Genomic DNA, 8,790 nt, shown 5'->3' on the forward strand with positions numbered 1-8,790 from the left:
TTTGCATCAATAAACTTTATGTTCCAGGCTTTGCCAGATGAATGAGAGGAGAGCGGCTACAGCCTGATCTCTGACCTTGGAACATAAACAGCCTACAGACTGGATGCAACAGTTAATAAAGAAAAGGCCCAGCATTCCTCTGATGCTTTCTTTTTGCCTTAATTAATTTGAGCATTTAAAAGCTACGGGGAAATCTTCAATTTGAAGACGAAGACCTGACAAGACAGGAATTCACATCTCTACTCATTCATTCCGACCATCAACCATTCATTCAAATGGTCACTAGTCAACCAACCAACAGCTGTGTCAAGTGCCCTATTATGTAATCTCAGCTTTTAAGTGAGGTGGTTGCAAGAACTCCAGAAGTCTACACCGTGCTCTATTGGATGACCATGTCTAGCTGAGTAGTCAGCAGCACAAGCTTTGGTTCAAACAAAGCTGCATTTGAATCCTGATTCTGCTGGGTAATCTTTGGCAAGTTATTTAACCTCTCAGCCCTCGGTTTCCTCTTGGGGTTAGTAAAACCGACCTCCCCAGGTTGTCATCAAGACTGAAACCATCTATGTAAAGCACTGGGCACAGAGCCTGGCACTCAGCAGAAATGGATGTGGTCGTGAAACACCCTTGGCTGACTGAGCTCTCCGGGGCTGAGCAGCAGCCTCCCCCACCTTCCTGTCCTCTTCCCCGGGCACCCTGCCAGCCCTAGGGATCCAATGATGACCCACACTCAGTCCCTGACATCAGGAATATTAGAACTCGGTTGTTGACAGTGCTCTTAGTTTCCTCATCTATAAAATGGGGAAACAGTGATAATCCCCCTGAGAGGGCCTGAAAAAGCCTTAGGACAGAGGCCTACAAGCCTGTCTGCCTAAGGGGAGGACCACGGGCTTATCAGATTACAGCAGCAGCCTGTGGTTTATCAGATGCCTCAGCAGGCCCTCCAGGCTGTCATTAACAGATGTTTCAGAATTCCTGAACCCACTTCATGCTATATTTGCTCACACACAGGTTTATTCAGTGTTAATCACGTTATTGTGCTGTTTCATTTCACGGGGCGTGGTGTGAACTTCAGTGAGAGCCGAGAGAATTTCCTCTCAAAGGGACCTCGTATGGCACTCACCCAAACGGTGTGTATGCGCGCCCCCTCGCCGCCACCCCCTCACTCCCCCAGGGGTGCCCTGAAGCCTTAAGCAGCCTGTCTTTCAATTGCCTCTGGGTACATTAGTTTTAATCCTAAATTAAGAAATCTCTTAGGTATCCGTGTCTACCTCTCACTAGTTATCCTTAACTCTCCTAAACAACCTAAGGACGTGCTATTTAGTTTAGCCCCCCCTTCTGCTCATAAAGGGGCTCTGCGTGTAGGGGTGTTAGGGTTTGGAGGGTCCTTAGAAGTCCTCCAGTTCAGTCGCCTCCCGCTACAGATGGGGCTTCCAGAGGGGCAAGGTCCTAAATCCCTCCTCTGTCGGCCCCTTCCCGAAGCTGCTGCAGAACGCGCATTCAGTACCTAAACACAAAACAGCAAACCCACCAGCTGCCTGTTGGCCCTGACCTCCCAGCGGCCCTCTCAGCTCAGCTCGGCCGTGAGCCTCGGATCCTATTTGGTGAAGAAAGCGGAAGGCAGGCCAGGGGAACGCCCGTCACTGGATCCCGGGCCTGGAGCCGGGAGGGCTCAGTGCGGCTCAGGGCCAAGGCTGCCGCCCTCCCCGGGCGCGGCCCCGCAGGCCCCCTCCGAGACTCAGCACCTGCCCCTCTCACCTCCTTCTTATATCACCAGTCTCCCCCTTTCAACGGAACGTCCCTCCCAGCCAACACATACAGGAACGCATTACAGACGCATTACCCCCCGCCCCGACTCCACATTGCCCTCCGGTTTCTCTCCTGGAAGACCCTGCTCTGGCCACCGCCTCCTCACCTCCCATTCACTCTCGTTTTCTAATTTACATATTTTCCTCCCAATTTTTTTCGCTTTTTTCTTCCCCTCCCTCTTCTGGCTTTCATTGTTTTTATGACAAGATAGTCCACAGAGCAATTGTTAATCCCTTGAAAGTCATCCCTTTTTCTCTGCAGTCTCCTAAAGGTCTTCAGTAGGTTTCCTTTTGTCCTAGTTGTGGTTTTCTTTCCTTAACCTTTCTGGGGTTCTACAAGTGTCTCAACAGTGTGGCTTGATGTCATCCGTCAGTGTGGGAATCTCTGGATATGGCCTCTGGAAATTTCTCTCTGCTTTCTTTCTAGGAACCCAATTCCACGTATGGTAGGCTTAATTACTGTATACCTCGTGCTGGTGCTTGCTCTTCCCTCTATTATCTTCCCCTCAGGCTCTATTCTCGAGTGTGTCCTAATTCCAGGTGGCTTTTTCTTCAGCTGTGTCTTTTCTGGTTTTTTTTTCTTCTTAAAGCCAAATTTATTTTCCGATACTCTTTGAGACCCTAAAGGCTCATCTCTTTATACTTTTTTTAACCACTGTGATATACGTTTCAAATTTTATGATTTTTTAACAACCTACATTTCATAAAAACCTAGTATTTGTTTAAGATGCAATTAAAGCTCATGATATTTATTTAAGTCATTAAAATGTCTAACTACATAGCATGAGCATTTTATTTAGGTAGAATTTTTTGTTTTATTTTTAATTTTTTATTGTGTTAGCATATAAACATTAAATTTCCCATTTTAAATACTTTCAAGTATGCTATTCAGTGCTATTAGTTGCATTTACAATATTGTGCAACCATCACGACTCTGCATTACCAAAACTCTTCCAACACCACAAACAGAAACGCTTACCCGTTGAGCATTAACTTCTCATTTCCCCTCTTGCTGTTCCTGATAACCCGTACCAGTTTTTTCTTGTTGCTCAAAAATTTCTGCAAGGGTACATAACCCAGGGGTGTCTTACTCTGCTATCTTGGTCCCCAAGTATTTTATTTAGGAAATACTTAAGCCTACAGAAAAATTGAAAAAATATTAAAACGAATACCCTTTACCAAGATTTCCAATTAACCTTTGCCTTCTTGGTTTTCTCTCTCTCTCCACACACACACACACACACACACACACACACACACACACACACACACATTTGTTGTTGTTGTGCCTCTTGGGAGTTACAGGCATCCTGCTCCTTTCACCCTGAACACTTCATTGTTTGTCTCCTAAGAACCAGGATCTTCTCTTACATAGCCGTAATACCATCATCACATACAAGAAATTGAACACTGATACAATATTATGCAATAAGTCCTTTTTCAAATTTCCCTGTTGTCCCCCAAATGTCCTTTATATCTATTTTTAAATCAAAAATCCAGTCAGGAAAGAGGCAATGCATTTGGTGGTCATGCCATTTACTCTTCAGCCCATCCCAACTTAACATCCGGATCCACCATTTTACCCAGATTGTTCTTGTCAAGGTCACTAGTAACTCCCATTACGAAAGCTAAAGGACCTATCTGTCCTCAGCTAGTGAGATTTCAGCCAGGACACTTTCCTCTGAACTTGTGGGTCACAATATATTCCATTTTTCTCCTTCAATCATGGCTCCTTTCTCTCAACCAGCCCTCTGGATGTCAGGAGACCCCAGGTCATGTCCTGGACTCTGCTTTCTCTTCTTGACCCCCAGATGACCTCATCTAGATCCATGGCTTTAAACACTAGCTCCATGCTGATGCCGTTCACATTTCCAGCATATCCCACAGCCTTCTTGGCATCTCAAACTTAACCTTGTCAATGGCAGTCTTGATGTCTTCCCTTTCCCATCTCAGTAACAGCACCAACATTAATTAACACAGGGGCTTGACTCCAAAACCTACCATTTATCTTGATTTCACCCTTTTCATCTCCAGCCCCCTCCAGCAGAGAGACCTGTCTATTCTGCCTTCAAAATACATATTGGATTCTCCCATCTCCATCTGTACTTCTGTCACTGAAGTCTATTTCATATCACTGCATGCCCATATAGTGCAGTAGCCTCCACTCTTGTCCTACTCTTACAATACATTTTCCTGCAGTCTTAATCTTTTTTTTAATCATCATTTTATTGAGATATATTCACATACCACGCAGTCATACAAAACAAATTGTACTTTCGATTTTTTACAGTACCACTACATAGTTGTACATTCATCACCTAAATCAATCCCTGACACCTTCATTAGCACACACACACAAATAACAAGAATAATAAGTAGAGTGAAAAAGAGCAATTGAAGTAAAAAAGAACACTGGGTACCTTTGTCTGTTTGTTTCCTTCCCCTACTTTTCTACACATCCATCCATAAACTAGACAAAGTGGAGTTTGGTCCTTATGGCTTTCCCAATCCCATTGTCACCCCTCATAAGCTACATTTTTATACAACTGTCTTCGAGATTCATGGGTTCTGGGTTGTAGTTTGATAGTTTCAGGTATCCACCACCAGCTACCCCAATTCTTTAGAACCTAAAAAGGGTTGTCTAAAGTGTGCGTAAGAGTGCCCACCAGAGTGATCTCTCGGCTCGTTTTGGAATCTCTCTGCCACCGAAGCTTATTTCATTTCCTTTCACATCCCCCTTTTGGTCAAGAAGATGTTCTCCGTCCCATGATGCAGGGCCTACATTCCTCCCCAGGAGTCATACTCCACGTTGCCAGGGAGATTCACTCCCCTGGGTGTCTGATCCCACGTGGGGGGGGGGGGGGCAGTGATTTCACCTTTCAAGTTGGCTTAGCCAGAGAGAGAGGGCCACATCTGAGCAACAAAGAGGCATTCAGGAGGAGACTCTTAGGCACAAATATAGGGAGGCCTAGCCTCTCCTTTGCAGCAACCATCTTCCCAAGGGTAAAACTTTTGGTAGAGGGCTCAACCCATCAAACCACCAGTCCCCTATGTCTGTGGTCATGTTAGCAACCATGGAGGTGGGGTAGGCGAATACCCCTGCATTCTCCACAGGCTCCTCAAGGGGGCACTACATCTTTTTTTTTTCCTTGTTTTTCTTTTCTTTTTTTTTTTTTTAACTTTCCCTTCTTTTTTAAATCAACTGTATGAAAAAAAAAAGTTAAAAAGAAAACAAACATACAATAAAAGAACATTTCAAAGAGACCATAACAAGGGAGTAAGAAAAAGAAAACTAACCTAAGATAACTGCTTAACTTCCAACATGTTCCTACTTTACCCCAAGAAAGTTACATAATATAGCAACATTTCTGTGAACTTGTTCCTACTATATCCATCAGAAATTAACAGACCATAGTCATTTCTGGGCATCCCCAGAACGTTAAATAGCTTATCTGTTCTTCTTGGATTATTGTTCCCCCTTCCTTAATTGCTCTCTACTGCTAGTTCCCCTACATTCTACATTATAAACCATTTGTTTTACATTTTTCAAAGTTCACATTAGTGGTAGCATATAATATTTCTCTTTTTGTGCCTGGCTTATTTCGCTCAGCATTATGTCTTCAAGGTTCATCCATGTTGTCATATGTTTCACCAGATCGTTCCTTCTTACTGCCGCGTAGTATTCCATCGTGTGTATATACCACATTTTATTTATCCACTCATCTGTTGAAGGACATTTGGGTTGTTTCCATCTCTTGGCAATTGTGAATAATGCTGCTATGAACATTGGCGTGCAGATATCTGTTCGTGTCACTGCTTTCCGATCTTCCGGGTATATACCGAGAAGTGCAATCGCTGGATTGAATGGTAGCTCTATATCTAGTTTTCTAAGGAACTGCCAGACTGACTTCCAGAGTGGCTGAACCATTATACAGTCCCACCAACAATGAATAAGAGTTCCAATTTCTCCACATCCCCTCCAGCATTTGTAGTTTCCTGTTTGTTTAATGGCAGCCATTCTAACCGGTGTTAGATGGTATCTCATTGTGGTCTTAATTTGCATCTCTCTAATAGCTAGTGAAGCTGAACATTTTTTCATGTGTTTCTTGGCCATTTGTATTTCCTCTTCAGAGAACTGTCTTTTCATATCTTTTGCCCATTTTATAATTGGGCTGTCTGTACTATTGTCATTGAGTTGTAGGATTTCTTTGTATATGCAAGATATCAGTCTTTTGTCAGATACATGGTTTCCAAAAATTTTTTCCCATTGAGTTGGCTGCCTCTTACCTTTTTGAGAAATTCCTTTGAGGTGCAGAAACTTCTAAGCTTGAGGAGTTCCCATTTATCTATTTTCTCTTTTGTTGCTTGTGCTTTGGGTGTAAAGTCTAGGAAGTGGCCGCCCAATACAAGGTATTGAAGATGTTTTCCTACATTATCTTCTAGGAGTTTTATGGTACTTTCTTTTATATTGAGATCTTTGGTCCATTTTGAGTTAATTTTTGTGTAGGGGGTGAGGTAGGGGTCCTCTTTCATTCTTTTGGATATGGATATCCAACTCTCCCAGCCCCATTTGTTGAAAAGACCATTATGGCTCAGTTCAGTGACTTGGGGGGGCCTTATCAAAGATCAGTCGGCCATAGATCTGAGGGTCTATCTCTGAATTCTCAATTCGATTCCATTGATCTATATGTCTATCTTTGTGCCAGTACCATGCTGTTTTGGCAACTGTGGCTTTATAATAAGCTTCAAAGTCAGGGAGTGTAAGTCCTCCCACTTCGTTTTTCTTTTTTGGAGTGTCTTTAGCAATTCGAGGCATCTTCCCTTTCCAAATAAATTTGATAACTAGCTTTTCCAAGTCTGCAAAGTAGGTTGTTGGAATTTTGATTGGGATTGCATTGAATCTGTAGATGAGTTTGGGTAGAATTGACATCTTAATGACATTTAGTCTTCCTATCCATGAACATGGAATATTTTTCCATCTTTTAAGGTCCCCTTCTATTTCTTTTAGTAGAGTTATGTAGTTTTCTTTGTATAGGTCTTTTACATCTTTGGTTAAGTTTATTCCTAGGTACTTGATTTTTTTAGTTGCTATTGAAAATGGTATCTTTTTCTTGAGTGTCTCTTCAGTTTGTTCATTTCTAGCATATAGAAACATTACTGACTTATGTGCATTAACCTTGTATCCTGCTACTTTGCTAAATTTGTTTATTAGCTCTAGTAGCTGTCTCATTGATTTCTCAGGGTTTTCTAGATATAAGATCATATCATCTGCAAACAATGACAGTTTTACTTCTTCTTTTCCAATTTGGATGCCTTTTATTTCTTTGTCTTGCCGGATTGCCCTGGCTAGCACTTTCAGCACAATGTTGAATAACAGTGGTGACAGCGGGCATCCTTGTCTTGTTCCTGATCTTAGAGGGAAGGCTTTCAGTCTCTCACCATTGAGTACTATGCTGGCTGTGGGTTTTTTCATATATGCTCTTTATCATGTTGAGGAAGTTTCCTTCAATTCCTACCTTTTGAAGTGTTTTTATCAAAAAGGGATGTTGGATTTTGTCAAATGCTTTTTCAGCATCTATTGAGATGATCAATTGATTTTTCCCTTTCGAGTTTTTAATGTGTTGTAATACATTGATTGTTTTTCTTATGTTGAACCATCCTTGCATGCCTGGAATGAACCCCACTTGGTCATGGTGTATGATTTTTTTAATGTGTCTTTGGATTCGATTTGCAAGTATTTTGTTGAGGATTTTTGCATCTATATTCATTAGGGAGATTGGCCGGTAGTTTTCCTTTTTTGTAGCATCTTTGCCTGGTTTTGGTATTAGATTGATGTTAGCTTCATAAAATGAGTTAGGTAGTGTTCCATTTTTTTCAATGTTTTGAAAGAGTTTGAGTAAGATTGGTGTCAGTTCTTTCTGGAAAGTTTGGCAGAATTCCCCTGTGAAGCCATCTGGCCCTGGGCATTTATTTGTGGGAAGATTTTTGATGACTGATTGGATCTCTTTGCTTGTGATGGGTTGGTTGAGGTCTTCTATTTCTTCTCTGGTCAGTCTAGGTTGTTCATAAGTTTCCAGGAAATTGTCCATTTCTTCTACATTATCCAGTTTGTTGCCATACAGTTGTTCATAATAGCCTCTTATAATTTTTTTAATTTCTTCAGGATCTGCAGTTATGTCACCTTTTCATTCATTATTTTGTTTATATGGGTCTTCTCTCTTTTTGATTTTGTCAGTCTAGCTAGGGGCTTGTCAATCTTGTTGATCTTCTCAAAGAACCAACTTTTGGTGATATTTATCCTCTCTATTGTTTTTTTGTTCTCTATGTCATTTATTTCTGCTTTAATCCTTGTTATTTCTTTTCTTCTACTTGGTTTAGGATTGGTTTGCTGTTCATTTTCTAGCTTCTTCAGTTGATCCATTAGTTCTTTGATTTTGGCTCTTTCTTCCTTTTTAATATATGCGTTTAGTGCTATAAATTTCCCCCTTAGCACTGCTTTTGCTGCATCCCATAGGTTTTGGTATGTTGTGTTCTCATTTTCATTCGTCTCTATATATTTAGCAATTTCTCTTGCTATTTCTTCTTTAACCCACTGATTGTTTAGGAGTGTGTTGTTTAACCTCCAGGTATTTGTGAATTTTCTAAGTCTCTGATGGTTATTGACTTCTAATTGTATTCCATTGTGGTCAGAGAATGTGCTTTGAATAATTTCAATCTTTTTAAATTTATTGAGGCTTGTTTTATGTCCCAGCATATGATCTATTCTGGAGAAAGTTCCATGAGCACTAGAAAAGTATGTGTATCCTGGTGCTTTGGGATGTAATGTCCTGTATATGTCTGTTAAATCTAATTCATTTATCAGATTGTTTAGGTTTTCAATTTCCTTATTGGTCTTCTGTCTGGTTGATCTATCTATAGGAGAGAGTGATGTGTTGAAGTCTCCCACAATTATTGTGGAAACATCAATTGCTTCCTTTAGTTTGGC

The sequence above is a fragment of the Choloepus didactylus genome, chromosome 18 (genome assembly GCF_015220235.1).
Source record: "Choloepus didactylus isolate mChoDid1 chromosome 18, mChoDid1.pri, whole genome shotgun sequence".
Classification (NCBI taxonomy): domain Eukaryota; kingdom Metazoa; phylum Chordata; class Mammalia; order Pilosa; family Megalonychidae; genus Choloepus; species Choloepus didactylus.